Source organism: Lissotriton helveticus, chromosome 11 (genome assembly GCF_964261635.1).
Source record: "Lissotriton helveticus chromosome 11, aLisHel1.1, whole genome shotgun sequence".
Taxonomy (NCBI): domain Eukaryota; kingdom Metazoa; phylum Chordata; class Amphibia; order Caudata; family Salamandridae; genus Lissotriton; species Lissotriton helveticus.
Window position 1 is genome coordinate 631,363,565 of NC_136072.1, and position 21,154 is coordinate 631,384,718.

Sequence of the window (21,154 nt, forward strand, 5' to 3'; positions counted from 1 at the left end):
GAACGGCTGAATGGATTTGCACGAAACTTGGCAAAATTGTAGGGACTGGTAGCCCGATGTGCCTTTTGTAGGTCTCAATATATGTGCTCCAGTGGATTTTGAGAAATTAACGTTTAAAAAAAGATATATATCTGTAACAGCGGACCGGGCAGCGCTCTGGTTCGCGGACTTTTCGCGCAACGGAGCTTTGTGAAGCGAAGCTGATTGGTTCTCCGGCGTCTGTCAACATTCCAAACAGTCCGTAGCGGCCGCCATCTTGTCTCTCGGTAGGATCGAGAGACAAGAGGAGGTCAAAACAAAGGGGGAAATAACTATAAGGGGGCATAGTAGATCCTCGCTGACCCCCTAGGTTTGATGTGGAGGTTTTAAAAGGGCCCCGCGGGGCAAAAAAAAAACAAAATAATAATAATGGAACGGCTGAATGGATTTGCACGAAACTTGGCAAAATATTAGGGACTGGTAGCCCGATGTGCCTTTGCTAGGTCTCAATATATGTGCTCCAGTGGATTTTGAGAAATTAACGTTGAAAAAAAGATATATATCTGTAACAGCGCTCCGCTTCGCGTACTTTTCGCGTTACGGAGCTTTGCGAAGCTGATTGGTTCTCCGGCGTCTGTCAACATTCCAAACAGTCCGTAGCGGCCGCCATCTTGTCCCTCGGTAGGATTGAGAGACAAGAGGAGGCCAAAGCGAAGGGGGAAATGACCATAAGGGGGCATAGTAGATCCTTCCTGACCTCTTAGGTTTGATGTACCATTTTGCCAAGTTTGGTGTAATTCCGTTCAGCCATTCAGGCTGTAGACGTATGTAAATGTCCTATGGAAAATTGCATGGGGAAAACACATTTGAAAGTGTTGAAATTTAGAACCAATTAAAATGTTACTTTGGTTTTGTATTTGTGTGTGATGAAAGTTAATTGGTTATGTATATATGTCAAATGAGAGGAAACCACAGCCATTTTGTGATACTACTGTCTGAGGTACATTTGTGAGGAATTTTTGGTGGTGAATTTCTGGTGTTTGATTTACACAGTACTAACACTTCTGCTACTTTTAAAAAGGTGAGTTGTTAATTTGTATGGGGAACTATGTTGTACACTTGAAGATAATTTGAAAAATGTTTTCTGTTATTTATTTGCAGTCCTTCTGTTATACTAAATACTTGATAAAGTTAGTTTTATATTATGTATTACTAAAGACGATAAATGAAAGTGATTATTTTTTTCTGCAATTTACAGCAAGCAATTTCAAAATAAAATGGCTCACAATGAAGAGACCGTGGCAATTTCTTTTGAATTGTCCAACACATTGATTGAAATTGAGAGCACCAATAATGAAATATTGTCACAAGGAGGACATGACTTGTATGATTCCATTAGATTGATTGAAATGGACAGCACCAAGAATGAAATATTGTCACAAGGAGATGACTTGAATGATTCCACTACATTGATTGAAATTGAGAGCACCAATAATGAAATATTGTCACAAGGAGGAGATGGCTTGTATGATTCCATTAGATTGATTGAAATGGACAGCACCAATAATGAAATATTGTCACAAGGAGGAGATGACTTGAATGATTCCACTACATTGATTGAAATTGAGAGCATCAATAATGAAATATTGTCACGAGGAGATGACTTGAATGATTCCACTACATTGATTGAAATTGACAGCACCAATAATGAAATATTGTCAGAAGGAGGAGATGACTTGAATGATTTTTTTGATCAATCTCTTGATGGCGAATTTATCGAGTGTTTGGAGACCATAGAGTTACAAGAATCATCATTGGAGACTTTTAATGAGGACATTGCTGATGAGGACATGTTACTAGTTCTTTCAAATTTAGAAAATTCTGAAGAATAAATGTATATTTAGAAATCAAAAATTGTTTGAGACATTATTCATTTTTATTTTTAATTTATGAGGTTGTAGCGAAGTGATTGTAGTATAAAATGAGACTTATAGTATAGAGTGCAACATTTTTATGTTACATGGTAAGTTTACTCATATTTACTTCCCTTCTGCCACTATATTATCTCCAATGTGTATTTGACATGTCTTCTTCATCTCCGGCCTCCTTTCTCTCACTGTGTGTCTCCGATGCATCTTATCGCTGCTATTTTGTGTAATTACAGAAGAGAGTAAAATAAAATAGTTCGGAACGTGAAAAGGGGGCAAAGTAGAGTACTCCTCACCCCCTAGGCCTTTTTAGGCGGTCCCAAAAGGATCAGTTTCTGCTTTCCTGAGAGATTATGGTATGAGTTCCATATACCACAATAACTTGCATTACAACATGCAAGATATCTATCTCCTATTACCAACTTTTGGAGATATTCGCGCTAAGCGCGAATATCTCCAAAAAGTAACACCTGCCCTGAGCAGTTCTTAGCCATGTTATCCAATGGGAGGTGGATAACATGGCTAAGAGTATTAGCTCGGTAATGCATGAATATCGCTGAGTTTTTAGCGATATTCATGCATTGCGGCCGTTTATTATCGCATTTGCGATAAACCTTGATAATAGTAAGGTTTATCTTCGATAATTTCTGACGATGCTTAGTGGTAAAAAATTGGTTGGTAAGCATCGTTAGCGATAAATATCGCTTAACTTTGGTAATATGCCCCAACGTCTGTTAACGTTCGATTCGAAGGAAATGAGGAAGTGTTGAAAAACATTGTCTGCGCCATCTTGCCTTTTTTGAAATGCCACACTTTTGTCGTGCACGGCAGCCATTTTAGATGTCTTGACCAGACCCACTCTCTGCACGCTGTCGATTCGTAGCATGGCTCCTCACCCTCGTAAGCATCTCCCCCAGGCACTGGTCACCACCGCTCTCTGTCTTATGCATGGGCAATAAACCTCCCCCCATCTGCGCTGCTCTTCCCTGAGAATCACACTCTGTGCCCGCCCGACACCTCCCTTTCGCCCTATTCACTACCGCACCCTCTGACACTCCTCTTTCTCTGTGTCCGATTGTCCAGGCTATCAGCTAGCCCTGCAGATGTAGTTTATGGCCCCAGCTGTAAAGAATCACCCCTCTTCAAAGGAGTTATAGTAGATCAAGGCCCACACTCGATGAGATCCGTCACACCACACGTGTTCCTACTATCTGAAAACCATCCTGTATTGTGATTGGGGAGGGGACCGAGCCTGAAGCGGAAGATTCCAGGAATGACTCTTTGTACATCAAAGTTTTTACAATTATGTGTCACATTAAAAATATATAGCACTCCAACAAAGTAGTAGGAATATAAAACTTTAATAACATATAAATATATACAACAAAACAAAAACAGTAAAAACATTTAAACAACGAAGAGACCGTGGCAATTTCTTTTTAATTATCCAATAGATTTATTGAAATTGACAGCACCAATAATGAAATATTCTTGTCAGTAGCGGTCTGTTGTGCGAATAGTTCCAAGGCAGCAGAACGCGCTGAAATCTAGATGGCACGAAAGTGATGTCTAGTAAGTTGCCGCCCAGCAAAAAACGGCGTGGGGCGCCGCGGGGGTGAGTGAGTCCAGTAGGCACCACAGCTATTCTTACCGGCATTGCAGAATTACTGCTGGGGACAATGCCTGTGCTGTAGCAGGGTCACAGCAGAAACAAAAAGGATTCTGTTGAAGATGTTGTTGGTTTTCAATTTGAAAACAGTTCTGGTGTCAACTGCTATGCTAATGTAGTGGTTAATGTTTTGTTTTCTCTAGAAAATGTAAAAGAGGGGGAGGCAGTCCAAAGTTCCGTTAAAAGGGCAAAGGAAAGGATCGGTGGTTTGAACTATCAGTCAAAAAGGGGAGGGGGTGCAATAATTTTTCCTACCGGGTCACACTGTGCTTTCACCGGAAGTGAGGTCTGCAGGATTGTAGTAATTCAAAGTGAGGCTGGCGCCAGCATGGGAGCGCCGACGTCCCGCGGATACAGTTTCGTCACTCCACGGGCGATCATGGCAGTCATTCCCCATCGGGGGTCGGAGACTCCCGCGGCTCCTCTAGAATCTTCAAGGTCGTGGAGGACTACGGTGGTGGAGTCAACCAGTGACCGGGCCATTTCTTTATGTTGGGCCCGCTCTTGCCAGGTCGACCGCCATTTTGAGAGTTCGGCAGCTACCGGCGATCGCGGGGTCACATGAGCGGACGGGCTCCACCCTGCCGGGCGAGACGTTGCAGCATGGCCACAGTGGAAGAACCGTTATCTAGGTCGTTCCGAAACTGTGCAGCACTGTAGTTGTTAGGATGCCACCGCCTGGAGCGCTGAGGGTGCAGCTGGGAAGTCTCCACCTGGGGAGGCGGGAGAGGCCTGTTCGCACCGTCTCTCCCTCCCAGTGCACCCCACGGCGTCTCGCTTGAGATTTGTTATGGACCAGGCGATGAGGACGAGGGGGGGGTCGGAGGCATGTGCAAGACATCCCCCCCCAGTGTTGTCGCAGCCATTATAAAAGAAAGAAGTGTCCCGTCCGTCTTCGGGCCGGGCTTCCGGTGGATGTCGGCCGGACGCCCCTGGCTCTGGCCCCATGAACGGGTTTCTTGGTTTATCGCTGCAGCCGGATCCCGTCGGCCTCGGCCCCCCGACCGTTGGTGGTCGGACCGGAAGAGCATGTGGCGGGACTACCTGCAACTCTCAAGGGCCACCGCGGCCGGACTGGGAGAGAGAGGGGAGGGTCGAGGATACATTCCCCCCCCCTGCAACTGTTCAGCGTTGTAAAGGCAATCCCCTGGCCGGGTCCCGCTGGTCTCGGCCTCTCCTCCGGCTACACCCTACGTTAGGATCTCCTGGCCGAGGCGTGGCAGCAGGACCTGCCTTATATGGGCTGCTCCCGGCTGGGCGTAGCCGGAACCCTGCCCCACCTTGGAAGTTTCCAGAGTGGGGGTGGATGTTCTACTGACTTGCATTTTCCCTAGTCTATCGATTTTTTGGGCGTGGCAGGCGGTGGGACAGCGAGGGGTGATTTGGTTTCTCTTACTGTTTTTCTGGTCTCTCACCACTGGCATATTTTAACGTTTTCTTGTTTCTAGGACATTAATAGGTTTTATCATTACGTTATGTTATCGTTTCTTTGTTCGTTGTTTAATAAAAGTTCATGTTCATCAGTGGCCTACTGATTTTCGTTTTCCTATTTTTTTCTTTCCAGGTTGTTTCATGGTAAAGTTTCTGTTAACAGGATACAGTGATCACTTCGTTATTATTGCATATGTCCTTTTCACTAGGGGTGCTCTCTGGTCGGGCCAGATGACGTATCTCTAGTAAATGGTCCGGGTGAAAAAGGTGCATCAATCAGTGGGGAGTAGATAGGCATGACAGATTACAACGGGGGAGAACGGTCCGCATTACGTACCCTTTCACTACTTGCAAAGATTTTCCTACGTTTATTTGCAAACAGGGAATACCTCCAAAAAGAACTAATTCCCAAACAGTCAATGTTCGGACAATCAATCAATCAATGAGGAATGAAATAGGTACGACGTGTTAAAGGCTTGCTTTACCTACCCTTCACTATCTGCAAAGGGAGATAGAATATTCCTATTCTTCCTCGTTTGCAGGTAGAGAAGATCGTTAAGAGAATTAACTTCGAACAATTCAATGCTCGATTGAAACAATCAACAAGGGGTACTGTGAACACAAATGAACGCCGCTTATATACATACGCATTGCTATTTTCAACAGGTTGTTCCTAATGTTTCTATTTTAGCGAGGTCAAAAGAGATCCCATTAGTGGCCTACTGATTTTGCTCGATTCCTTTTGTTTTTTTACACGATTTTTCGCTATCTGCAAAGACTAAACAGAGTATTGCGACTCTGTGCTTGTTTGTAAATAGAGAATGAACCAAAGAGAACAATCAATCAAATGGAGAGAGAAGCAGGCACGACGGATTACAAAGGGGGAAAGGGCTGCGTTAACTACCCTTCACTATCTGCAAAGAGAGAGTACTCCTAATAGAAATGAGGGGTGGGGGGCAGCAATCAAAGCAGATCAGTGTGCATAAACACGAAAAAAAAAATTCTTACCACGTACTTGACATTCGACAGCTTATGATATTTGCTATTAAAAAACCATTGAAATTCACTGAAAAAACCATAGGTTATAGACCATATATAGTTAGGAATTAGCATTTACAAAACCTTGAAAATTCACTGAAAAAACCATAGGTTATAGACCATATATAGTTAGGAATTAGCATTTACAAAACCTTGAAAATTCACTGAAAAAACCATAGGTTATAGACCATATATAGTTAGGAATTAGCATTTAAAAAACCTTATTTTACTCACACAAAACCATTGAAATTCCATATATAGTTAGTTGCACTAACTATATATCGCGCACCCGCAATCCACTGCTGATGATGTCACATATTACATCATTCATGACATGGTCAGTGACATCACTGATGACATCACTGATGACATCTCAAATGACATCACTGATGACATCACTGATGACATCTCATTTGACATCAATGACCACATCACTGATGATATCATTCATGTGACAATACAATGCATCTCTTCACACTTTAATATAACCTCTGTTACACCCAGTGTTAAATACAGAGTATAATTTTTGAAACCATTGACACACCAATACTAGTTACTACATACGCACTCAGTGATTCCTATGTTTACACACACATTCACTCATTTACCCATACAATCATTCATACATACAATCACTCATCTTTACAACACTATCATATGCACTCATACACCTATACAGACTCTCACACTCTGTCACTCATCCATGGAGTTACTCACACACCTAGTCAGTCCTGTAAAGAATCAATCACACTTCCATTTTCTAATCTATACAGTTAAACATAGAGCACCTTACATTTTGAAACATATACTAACACATAATTACTCTCTTATACAATCATTGATACAAGTACACATTGATCTGCACAGAGTCACACACCTCCCAGCCAGCCACACACACACTCAGTCTCCCATACAAATATTTGGGCAATCAATCAATAACCCATATAGTTACTCATATAGCTACTGATCAACACATGCAGCAGTTTACAGAACAACAGACATAATGATGCACAAATTAAGACAGTTTAGTCACTAACCCATGCACTCAGTGAGACACATTTAATCACTCACTCATACAGTCAGTCACGCACCTACTAAATCCTTCATCCAGACACTTCTACATCTACTCATTCTTCAATATGTAAAACATATTTAAACTTTACAGAAACACACAGTCACTGGATGATGTCATCAGTGATGTCATCAGTGATGTCATTTGAGATGTCATCAGTGATGTCATCAGTGATGTCACTGACCATGTCATGAATGATGTAATATGTGACATCATCAGCAGTGGATTGCGGGTGCGCGATATATAGTTAGTGCAACTAACTATATATGGAATTTCAATGGTTTTGTGTGAGTAAAATAAGGTTTTTTAAATGCTAATTCCTAACTATATATGGTCTATAACCTATGGTTTTTTCAGTGAATATATATATACACACCTGTAACATAAATATATATATATATATTCACCATAGGTTATAGACCATATATAGTTAGAAATTAGCATTTACAAAACCTTATTTTACTCACACAAAACCATTGAAATTCGCATATATAGTTAGTTGCACTAACTATATATCGCGCACCCGCAATCCACTGCTGATGATGTCACATATTACATCATTCATGACATGGTCAGTGACATCACTGATGACATCACTGATGACATCTCAAATGACATCACTGATGACATCACTGATGACATCTCAAATGACATCACTGATGACATCTCAAATGACATCACTGATGACATCTCATTTGACATTACTGATCACATCACTGATGACATCATTCATGTGATAATACGATGAACCTCTTCAGACTCTAATATAACCTTAGATACACTCAGTGTAAACAGACACTCACAGACTGTCACTCATCCATGGAGTTACTCACACACCTAGTCAGTCATGCAAAGAATCAATCACACCTCCATTTCCTCAACTATACAGTTATACACACCTTACTTATTCAAACATATACTAACACATATTTACTCTCTTATACAATCCCTGATACAAGTTCACAATGATCCATACAGCCACTCACACATTCACTGGCTCTTATGCACAGTTATTTATATATGTCAACTCTCACATGTACTGTGTTTTACATATGTACTTACTTTGACATGTAGCACTGAGATATCCATTCACTCACCAATACACTCATGCACACAGTCAACCGCCCTTACAGCTGTTTCCACATGCACTTTTGAACCCATACATCTAGTGAATCAACTGCTCACACATCTATGCACAGAGTCATGCACCTCCCAGCCACCCCCACACACACTCAGTCTCCCATACAAATACTTGGGCAACCAATCAATAACCCATATAGTTACTCATATAGCTACTGATCAACACATGCAGCAGTTTACAGAACAACAGACATAATGATGCACAAATTAAGACAGTTTAGTCACTAACCCATGCTCTCAGTGAGACACATTTCATCACTCACTCATACAGTCAGACATGCACCTACTAAATCCTTCATCCAGACACTTATACATCCACTCATTCTTCAATATGTAAGACATATTTTAACTTTACAGAAACATACAGTCACTGGATGTTGTCATCAGTGATGTCATCAGTGATGTCATTTGAGATGTCATCAGTGATGTCACTGACCATGTCATGAATGATGTAATATGTGACATGATCAGCAGTGGATTGCGGGTGCGCGATATATAGTTAGTGCAACTAACTATATATGCGAATTTCAATGGTTTTGTGTGAGTAAAATAAGGTTTTGTAAATGCTAATTCCTAACTATATATGGTCTATAACCTATGTTTTTTTCAGTGAATTTTCAAGGTTTTGTAAATGCTAATTCCTAACTATATATGGTCTACAACCTATGGTTTTTTCAGTGAATTTCAATGGTTTTTTAATAGCAAATATCAAAAGCTGTAAAATGTATTCTTCTTTTAAAGGAAAAATATATTTTATATGTATTTAATATAATTTTTTTATGTATATAAATTTTTTGAGGGAACGAATTTTTCAACTATCATGCTGAAGAAGAGTGTGGGGAAAAAAACAAAGAGGAGGACTAAGAGGAAAGAACAATCAGTTCAAAAATACAATTGCTTTAAAGCATGAAGTGCTTTTCCACACATTTACATTTAAATAACCCATATTAGAAAATACAAAATATCTACAGAGGAGACGGTGTACATTGAATTTTAGACTCTTCATTGGTACCTACATGTTGGTACTTACATCACCCACACAACACAACAGCTCTATTCAGAGCTACCCTACCTCAAAGCACTCTAAAATATTATTTTACTATTTCCCTTGGTTTTCCCCTTGTTACGCTTTCCGGAATATACGGGCCTCCTCAGCCACCCTCAGAAAACCTAGGGGGTCAGGATATGTCTCCCGTGCCCCCTTATACCCATTCCCAACATTGTTTATCCTCCATCTTGTAACTAAATTCGTCCGAAACACAAGATGGCGGACTCCCGTTACGCTACCGGTGAGCTACCCAGTTCGCGTACCGGGTAGCGCTTCCACCGCGAAAAATCGAAAAAAAATGTATTTTATTTTTTTGCCCCGCGGGGCCCTTTAATAGCCCCCACATTAATCCTAGGGGGTCAGGAGGGGTCTACCTTTCCCCTTTCATTCATTTCCCCCTTCGTTTATTTCCACCTCTTGTCTCTCGATCCTACCGAGAGACAAGATGGCGGCCGCTCCGAACTGTTTAGAATGTTGAGAGTCACCGGAGAGCCAATCCGCTTCTCCTCGCGAAGTTCCGTTACGCGTCTGGTACGCGAACCGGGGCGCTCACCGGGACGCTGTCACAGATATATTTATTTTTTTGAACGTTAATTTCTCAAAATCCACTGGAGCACATATCTTGAGACCTAGCAAAGGCACATCGGGCAAACAGTCTCTACAATTTTGCCAAGTTTCATAGAAATCCATTCAGCCGTTCGAGCTAAAAGTAAGTCCAACCGCCCTATGGAAAACTCAATGTTAAAAACACGTTTTGGGACCCCCCTTTTTTCTCGGCCCCCGCTTGACGAAACCCCCCCCAAACTTTCAGGGGACGCTCAGAAACAAAGGGGCCGATTACGATCCTGGAAAAACGCTGTACAAATCGTGGTATGGAGCGTTTTCCCCATACAACTCGTACTTGTAAGGAGGCCCCTACAACCTAGGAAGTACGATCCGTACAAATAGACGCACTCCATACAAATTGTAAAAAAGACCATACAACTCGTATATACAAGCGATTCTGATTCGGATTGCTCTGTACACGACATTCCCATGTATTCCCGGCAGCAGTTTACAACCCGGCAAGTACGATTCGTACAAACGGCACTCCATACAGCTCTTTTTTTACAAGAGTCAAAAAGTGCCGGAAAAACCTTGTACGCCCCGAAAACAGTACAAGACAGACCCCCTCATGTACGCGTTGTACACCCCATGAATACAGGGGTACGGTGCGTATGTACGGTGCGTACGGATGGCACGGAAAGTGGGGTACGGTGCATACATACGTGATTTTGGGGTACTGGTCGTGTACGCACCGTACCCCAAAATCACGTACGTACGCACTGTACCCCAAAATCACATATGTATGCACCGTACCCCAAAATCACGTACGTACGCACCGTACCCCAAAATCGCGTACGTATGCACCGTACCCCAAAATCGCGTATGTACGCACCGTACCCCAAAATCACGTACGTACGCACCGTACCCCAAAAACGTGATTTTGGGGTACGGTGCGTACATACGCTATTTTGGGGTACGGTGCGTACATACGTGATTTTGGGGTACGGTGCATACGTACGTGATTTTGGGGTACGGTGCGTACATATGTGATTTTGGGGTACGGTGCGTACCTACGTGATTTTGGGGTACGGTGCATACGTACGTGATTTTGGGGTACGGTGCGTACATATGTGATTTTGGGGTACGGTGCGTACATATGTGATTTTGGGGTACGGTGCGTACGTACGTGATTTTGGGGTACGGTGCATACGTACGTGATTTTGGGGTACGGTGCGTACATATGTGATTTTGGGGTACAGTGCGTACGTATGCGTACATGCACGATGTTGGGGTACGCACCATACACACGCCTCGCATGTGGGGGGACCCCTGTATGCCTCATACCCCTATACGACCCGTACCCCGGAATGAGTCGTACCCCCAGAACGAGTCATACCAGGGTACGAGGCGTATAGGGGTTCGCTTCGTTGCCCGGTACGAGTCATTCCCCGTATATAGGCCATTTTCCATACAAATCGTATGCTGACAACCCGGTACGAATCGTACTTGACGGGTTGGACAGCCTTTTTACAAACTGTATGGTCTTTTTTACAAGTCCGTGTCGTACAGCTTTTCCCGATCCGATTTGTAAGGATCGGGCCGATCTGTATGTATTTTTCCCGTACGAATCGTACTACACGGGTTGGAAGGGACTTTTACAATTTGTATGGAAAAAAATACAAATCCTATTTGTATGGAAAATAAAAATCCAGGATCAGAATCGGCCCCAAAATGTGCCATTTTCCTGAAAATTTCAGCCAATTCTGTCCATCAACGCCAAAGTTATTCAACATAGAATTTTCAGAAATCCCTATTCAAAAACATCCTAACTATATATACCTACTGGCGACCGCCAGTAGGTAATATATATATATATATATATATATATATATATATATATATATATATATATATTACCTACTGGCGGTCGCCAGTAGGTATATATAGTTAGGATTTTTTCTCTATGGGTTTTTTGAAAATTCTATGTCTAATAACTTTGGCGTTTGTGGACGGAATTGGCTGAAATTTTCAGGAAAATGGCACATTTTGTTTCTGAGCAGCCCTTGAAAATTTGGGGGGGGTTCGTCAAGGGGAGGCCGAGAAAAAAGGGGGGTCCCAAAACGTGTTTTTAACATTGAGTTTTCCATAGGGCGGTTGGCCTCACTTTTAGCCCGAACGGCTGAATGGATTTGCACGAAACTTGGCAAAATTGTAGGGACTGGTAGCCCGATGTGCCTTTTGTAGGTCTCAATATATGTGCTCCAGTGGATTTTGAGAAATTAACGTTTAAAAAAAGATATATATCTGTAACAGCGGACCTGGCAGCGTCCCAGGACGCGTACTTTACGCGCAACGGAGCTTTGTGAAGCGAAGCTGATTGGTTCTCCGGCGTCTGTCAACATTCCAAACAGTCCGTAGCGGCCGCCATCTTGTCTCTCGGTAGGATCGAGAGACAAGAGGAGGCCAAAGCGAAGGGGCAAATGACCATAAGGGGGCATAGTACATTGTCGCTCACCCCCTAGGTTTGATGTGGAGGTTTTAAAAGGGCCCCGCGGGGCAAAAAAAAATAAAAATAATAATAATCGAACAGCTGAATGGATTTGCACGAAACTTGGCAAAATTGTAGGGACTGGTAGCCCGATGTGCCTTTGCTAGATCTCAATATATGTGCTCCAGTGGATTTTGAGAAATTAACGTTCAAAAAAAGATATATATCTGTAACAGCGCACCGCTTCGCGTACTTTTCGCGTTACGGAGCTTTGCGAAGCGAAGCTGATTGGCTCTCCGGTGTCTGTAAACATTCCAAACAGTCCGTAGCGGCCGCCATCTTGTCTCTCGGTAGGATCGAACAGCTGAATGGATTTGCACGAAACTTGGCAAAATTGTAGGGACTGGTAGCCCGATGTGCCTTTGCTAGGTCTCAATATATGTGCTTCAGTGCATTTTGAGAAATTAACGTTCAGAAACAAGATATATATCTGTAACAGCGCTCCGCTTCGCGGAGATAAAATTATATGTGTATTACCTAGCTGTTGCTAACACCAGTTAGCGACGGCTAGTAGAATATAGCGACCATCTTGGGCCCCACTTTGCATGTGAGTGATATTTATCACTAATGACATGCAAAGTGGGCATGCCAAGATGTTAGCGACTGGAAACAGTCGCTAACATCGCTATCTCCTATTATCAACTTTTGGAAATATTCGAGATAAGCGCGAATATCTCCAAAAGCTACCACCTGCCCTGAGCAGTTCTTAGCCATGTAATCCAATGGGAGGTGGATAACATGGCTAAGAGCATTAGCTCGGTAATGCATGAATATCGCTGAGTTTTCAGCGATATTAATGCATTGCGGTCGTTTTTTATCGTATTTCCGATAAACCTTGATAATAGCAAGGTTTATCTGCGATAATTTCTGACGGTAAAAAAATCGTTGCTAAGCATCGTTAGGGATAAATATCGCTTAACTTTGGTAATATGCCCCAACGTCTGTTAACGTTCGATTCGAAGGAAATCAGGAAGTGTTGAAAAACATTGTCTGCGCCATCTTGTCTTTTTTCAAATGCCACACTTTTGTCGTGCACGGCAGCCATTTTAGATGCCTTGACCAGACCCACTCTGTGCACGCTGTCGATCCTTAGCATGGCTCCCCACCCTCGCAAGCATCTCCCCCAGGCAGTGGTCACCCCCGCTCTCTGTCTTATGCATGGGTAATAAACCTCCCCCCATCTGCGCTGCTCTTCCCTGAGAATCACACCCTGTGCCCGCCCGACACCTCCCTTTCGCCCTATTCACTACCGCACCCTCTGACACTCCTTTTCCTCTGTGTCCGATTGTCCAGGCTGGTCCTAGGGTATCAGCTAGCCCTGCAGATGTAGTTTATGGCCACAGCTGTAAAGGATCACCCCTCTTCAAAGGAGTTATAGTAGATCAAGGCCCACACTCGATGAGATCCGTCACAGCAGAAGCGTTGCTATTATCTGAAAACCATCCTGTATTGTGATTGGGGAGGGGACCGAGCCTGAAGCGGAAGATTCCAGGGATGACTCTTTGTACATCAAAGTTTTTACAATTATGTGTCACATTAAAAATATATAGCACTCCGACAAAGTAGTAAGATTATAAAACTTTAATAATTTATAAATATATACAAGAAAACAAAAATAGTAATAACATATAAACATTTTTAGGGAAAAACAATGAAGTAGCGGTCGGCTGTGCGAATAGTCCCAACGCAGCACAACGTCCAGATTTCCGGCGTGGGGCGTCGCGGGGGGTGGGTCATCAGTAGCAAACTGTTGTGCGAATAGTTCCAAGGCAGCAGAACGCGCTGAAATCTAGATGACACTAAAGTGATGTCTAGTAAGTTGCCACCCAGCAAATAACGGCATGGGGCGTCGCGGGGGGTGGGTCATCAGTAGCAAACTGTTGCGCGAATAGTTCCAAGGCAGCAGAACGATGGCACCAAGGTGATGTCCAGTAAGTTGCCGCACTGGTTTTGGTATCCTACAATGCTGCTCCGAATAACGGCGCGGGGCGCCCCGGGGGAGGCGGTGAACGGGCCTCTCCAGGTGGAGTGTCATCTGTTGTAGTGGGGCGCCCCTTTACCGTTTCAGTTGCCATTCCGTCCGTTTTTGGTCCACTGTGTCAAAAGCCGCAATTCAGCTGAGTTGCGCCCACTCTTGCGGTGCAGCGATAGGCGGCTGTCACAGGACTCTCAAAATGGCGGCAGGCTGTTTCCTTTTTGGGCCTGGTCCACTGAAATGGCCCTGGGACACCTTGGAAATCGGACGCTTGTCTGCTAGGTCTTGGACCTTATTCTCGAAAGCGTCCCCTCCGCCTTGAGAATTCATCAAAAGTTTTGGGGGCTCCGACTCCTGCAGGCTTCTGGTGGGGAGCGGCTGCCATGATTGCTCGTGGAATGACCACGACTGAGCTACGAGATGGTGGTGCTCTCATGCTGACGCCAGCTTCAGTCTGAAACATCCAGAAACAAGGTGGGGCTTTCATCGTTTGGGAAAAAAAAAAAGTTTTCATCCAATGAAAAGTGTTGTTATTAGGTCACATGATCAAGCCTTCCATCATTAGGAAACCAAAAGTAAAATGAACCAATGAAAAGTTTTATAAACAAGTCACATGACCTGTTATGCGGCATAGGGTGTAAAATGCGGAGAAAATACGTTGGCACGTGAGGCGGCGTCAGTAGCGGACCGATGTGCGAATAGGCCGAAGGCAACACAACGCGCCAAGATCCGGATGGCACCGAGGTGGTGTCCAGCAAGTTGCAGCACTGGTGTGGCCATCCTACAATGCTGAAAGTCGGCGTGGGGCGCCCCGTTGGCACGTGAGGCGGCGTCAGTAGCGGACCGATGTGCGAATAGGCCGAAGGCAACACAACGCGCCAAGATCCGGATGGCACCGAGGTGGTGTCCAGCAAGTTGCAGCACTGGTGTGGCCATCCTACAATGCTGAAAGTCGGCGTGGGGCGCCCCGTTGGCACGTGAGGCGGCGTCAGTAGCGGACCGATGTGCGAATAGGCCGAAGGCAACACAACGCGCCAAGATCCGGATGGCACCGAGGTGGTGTCCAGCAAGTTGCAGCACTGGTGTGGCCATCCTACAATGCTGAAAGTCGGCGTGGGGCGCCCCGTTGGCACGTGAGGCGGCGTCAGTAGCGGACCGATGTGCGAATAGGCCGAAGGCAACACAATGCGCCAAGATCCGGATGGCACCGAGGTGGTGTCCAGCAAGTTGCAGCACTGGTGTGGCCATCCTACAATGCTGAAAGTCGGCGTGGGGCGCCCCGTTGGCCTGTGAGTTTGCGTCAGTAGCGGACCGATGTGCGAATAGGCCGAAGGCAGCACAACGCGCCAAGATCCGGATGGCACCGAGGTGGTGTCTAGTAAGTTGCCGCACTGGTGTGGCCATCCAACAATGCTGAAAGTCGGCGTGGGGCGCCCCGTTGGCCTGTGAGTTTGCGTCAGTAGCGGACCGATGTGCGAATAGGCCGAAGGCAGCACAACGCGCCAAGATCCGGATGGCACCGAGGTGGTGTCTAGTAAGTTGCCGCACTGGTGTGGCCATCCAACAATGCTGAAAGTCGGCGTGGGGCGCCCCGTTGGCCTGTGAGTTTGCGTCAGTAGCGGACCGATGTGCGAATAGGCCGAAGGCAACACAACGCGCCAAGATCCGGATGGCACCGAGGTGGTGTCTAGTAAGTTGCCGCACTGGTGTGGCCATCCTACAATGCTGAAAGTCGGCGTGGGGCGCCCCGTTGGACTGTGAGATGGTGTCAGTAGCGGATCGATGTGTGAATGGGGCCGAAGGCAGCGCAACAATATTTTCGGAATAGAAGACACCACTAGGCGCTGAGATTCCAAGATCCGGATGGCACCGAGGTGGTGTGTAGCAAGTTGCCGCACTGGTGTGGCCATCCTACAATGCTGAAAGTCGGCGTGGGGCGCCCCGTTGGCCTGTGAGTTTGCGTCAGTAGCGGACCGATGTGCGAATAGGCCGAAGGCAGCACAACGCGCCAAGATCCGGATGGCACCGAGGTGGTGTCTAGTAAGTTGTCGCACTTCTGTGGCCATCCTACAATGTTGAAAGTCGGCGTGGGGCGCCCCGTTGGCCTGTGAGATGGCGTCAGTAGCGGACCGATGTGCGAATGGGGCCAAAGGCAGCGCAACAATATTTTCTGATTTGAAGACACCACAAGGCGCTGAGATGCCAAGATCCGGATGGCACCGAGGTGGTGTCTAGCAAGTTGTGGCACTGGTGTGGCCATCGTACAATGGTAAAAGTCGGCGTGGGGCGCCCTGTTGGCCTGTGAGATGGTGTCAGTAGCGGACTGATGTGTGAATGGGGCCAAAGGCAGCACAACAATATTTTCTACAATATTTTCGGAGTAGAAGACACCACAAGGCGCTGAGATGCCAAGATCCGGATGGCACCGAGGTGATGTCTAAGTTGCGGACCGATGTGCGAATGGGGCCAAAGGTAGCGTAACAAGATTTTCTGTATGGAAGATACCACTAGGCGTTGAGATGCCAAGATTCGGATGGCACCGAGGTGATGTCTAGCAAGTTGTGCCACTGGTGTGGCCATCGTACAATGGTAAAAGTCGGCGTGGGGCGCCCTATTGGCCTGTGAGATGGTGTCAGTAGCGGACTGATGTGCGAATGGGGCCAAAGGCAGCGCAACAATATTTTCTGACTGACACCACAAGGCGCTGAGATGCCAAGATCCGGATGGCACCGAGGTGATGTCTAAGTTGCGGACTGATGTGCGAATGGGGCCAAAGGCAGCGTAACAATATTTTCTGTATGGAAGATACCACTAGGCGTTGAGATGCCAAGATTCGGATGGCACCGAGGTGATGTCTAGCAAGTTGGTGTGGTCATCCTACAATGCTGAAACTCGGCGTGGGTCACCCCATTAGCCTGTGAGATGGCGTCAGTAGCGGACCGATGTGCGAATAGGCCGAAGGCAGCACAACGCGCCAAGATCCGGATGTCACCGTGGTGGTTTCATAGTTGAGAGGCTCTTCATCTGCAGTGGGGCGCCGAGATCCGGATGGCACCGAGGTGATGTCTAGCAAGTTGCTGTACTGGTGTGGTCATCCTACAATGCTGAAATGTAGTGGGGCGCCCATTTACCGTTTCAGTTGCCATTCAGCTGAGTTTCGGCTGCTCTTGATGCTACAGCGACAGGCGGCTGCAAGAGGACTCTCAAAATGGCGGCCTGTTCTTTGGATTTGGGCCTGGTCCACTAAAATGGCCCTGGGACACCTTAGAACTTGGACGCTCGATTTTTTTTTCCTTTCCTGTACATGCAAAAAAAGGTAAATGCCCGGTACGTTACACGCTTCATCTGCCACGATGAACTCTCCAGAGGAACCGAAAAAAAGATATAGTTGTGGTAACTATACCATGCATCGTCATATGGAGAGGTGGCACCAATTAATTATAGTGCTGCATAAAAGAGAGATTTGGAGGAGAACCCCTGACCTGCTAGTACATTCATCAAAGAAGTGGCACTGAGAGCTTCAGAGGCAAGGGAAACGGTCCCAAATATTTAGAAGAACTTTGGAAAGATTAAAATGACATGTTTAGATTGTGGTAAATTAATTTCATGTGGACAGATGAGTGTTACTCTAATAAATACAGCATATGAACATCATCATAGTCGATGGTTGGTAGAGACATTTTGACTATATCCTGGACCTGCCCGTCCTCGCCCAAAATGGCGCCGGAATAAATGGGACTCGTAACTCCTTGTTGTGTACTGGTTGCAGAACCTTGAAATCACGAGATACGTATGCAGTTTTGAAGCACATGGCGGGCGGGGACGAGAATTGGTTGAATATTTCGACATCCCTATTGATATTAAGTTCTGATGTGTTATTGATTACTGTACTGTTGAAAGTTCGAATTAACGTCACCCATGGTACTTGCCCGCAAATGTATATCTAGATAATTTTATTGTAACTGGCCCTGTCGTATTTTAATTATAAAATGTACGTCCACCGATTCCGTAACTGTTAGACACCTTAGTTCTTGCAACCTAATGGCCCGCCCGTTACGTTCCTCTACAGTGTAAATGTCTATTCATCATATACGATTACAGTTTGCTCCGTGGCAGGCCCACGTGGTTTTAGGCTCGTATTTGTATAATGAAATTTTCACAATAAAGGTTTTTAAAAGAAAACATGGTAGTAGTATATACATTGGTAAAGTTTTTAATAATAGTCACTGTTTTAGAATCATTAAAAGGCAAGTGAAATAAAGAAGACCAATTACATGAAGGGTAAAAGGTATAATACGAAGGAACGCAGTAAAGATAAATGGTCAAGGGCTGTTGTGTTTTCTATTCCTGCAACATAAAGTGATCGATAAGAATCTCATATTCAGGCGTATCGGCGACTAAGACAGCAGGTCGACCCTCTTTTGCTCAACGGCTCCGTCATGGGACGAAGAAACGCTCTTTTTCTCGAAAAAAGAATATATTTTACTTGCAGGACAGTTGTAAAATTTCCGGGAAAGTACATTAGCCTGGAACATTATAACATATATTTAAGAAAAAATAATGTTCGGAAGTAATTAAAAGCGTAATTTTTAGGTGATATGACCAAGGCTTTCATCATTAGAATAAGAAAAGTAAAATGAACCAATGAAAAGTTTTATTAACAAGTCACATGACTTGTTATGCTTACGTTACGCGCTGCGCGCCCCGGATGACTTCCGGATGCGCTAACGCGGCGCGTCATATGACGCATTACGCGACAACGCAGGTCCAGAATATAGTCAAAATGTCTCCACCAACCAGCGGTCGAAACACAACCCCTTTCAGCAGGCTAAATAGTTCTGTTAAATGACAACAGAAGGGACAGGCAACAAGAACCATCAGTCAAAGAGGGGAGGGCTAGTTCTTCTCTACCGGGTTACATTGGGGCGCTACCGGAACTGATCGAATTGGTAGTCTACAGTGTTTCTGGATGTTTCAGACTGAAGCTGGGGTTAGCATGAGAGCAGCACCATTTCGTAGCTCCGTCGTGGCCATTCCGCAACCAATCATGGCAGCCGCTCTTTATCGTTATTTTGGGCGGGGTGGGTGGCGGAGCCGAGCTGTTTTGCAGCCATCATTGTGTGGAGTTCAGTTCATCTCACTAGTTTTGTATTTGTCATGAGGGGTTGTTCCTAATGTTTCTATTTTAGCGAGGTCAAAAAGAGATCCCATTAGTGGCCTACTGATTTTGATCGATTCCTTTTCTTTTTTTTTACACGATTTTTCGTTATCTGCAAAGACTAAACAGAGTATTGCGACTCTGTGTTTGTTTGTAAATAGAGAATGAACCAAAGAGAACTAATTCTAAAATAGTAAATACTTGGATAACAATCAATCAAATGGAGAGAGAAGCAGGCACGACGGATTACAACGGGGGCAAAGGCCTGCGTTAACTACCTTTCGCTATCTGCAAAGAGAGAGTACTCCTAATAGAAATGAGGGGGGGGGCACCATTCAAAGCAGATCAGTGTGCATAAACACGAAAATGTTTTCACTTACCACGTACTTGACATTCGACAGCTTATGATATTTGCTATTAAAAAACCATTGAAATTCACTGAAAAAACCATAGGTCATAGACCATATATAGTTAGGAATTAGCATTTACAAAACCTTGAAAATTCACTGAAAAAACCATAGGTTATAGACCATATATAGTTAGGAATTAGCATTTAAAAAACCTTATTTTACTCACACAAAACCATTGAAATTCCATATATAGTTAGTTGCACTAACTATATATCGCGCACCCGCAATCCACTGCTGATCATGTCACATATTACATCATTCATGACATGGTCAGTGACATCACTGATGACATCACTGATGACATCTCAAATGACATCACTGATGACATCACTGATGACATCTCATTTGACATCATTCTTGTGCTAATACGATAAACCTCTTCAGACTCTAATATAACCTTAGATACACTCAGTGTATACAGACACTCACACACTGCCACTCATCCATGGAGTTACTCACACACCCAGTCAGTCATGCAAAGAAACAATCTCACCTCCATTTCTTCAACTATACAGTTAAACACATCTTACTTATTGAAACATATACTAACACATATTTACTCTCTTATACAATCCCTGATACAAGTTCACAATGATCGATACAACCACTCACTCATTCAGTGGCTCTCATGCACAGTTATTTATATATGCCAACTCTCACATGTACTGTGTTTAACATATGTACTTACTATGACATGTAGCATTGAGATATCCATTCACTCATCAATACACTCATGCACACAGTCAACTGCCCATGTAGCTGTTTCCACATGCAGTCTTGAACTCATACACCTAGTGAATAAACTGCTCACACATCTATGCATAGAGTCACACACCTTCCAGCCACCCCCACACAAACTCAATCTGCCATAGAAATACTTGGGCAACCAATTAATAACACATATAGCCTCTCGTATAGCTAATGATCAACACATGCAGCAGTTTACAGAACAACAGACATAATGATGCACAAATTAAGACAGTTTAGTCACTAACCCATGCACTCAGTGAGACACATTTAATCACTCACTCATACATTCAGTAGTCATGCACCTACTAAATCCTTCGTCCCCGACACTTATACATCTACTCATTCTTCAATATGTAAAACATATTTAAACTTCACAGAAACACACAGTCACTGGATGACGTCATCAGTGATCTCATCAGTGATGTCATTTGAGATGTCATCAGTGATGTCACTGACCATGTC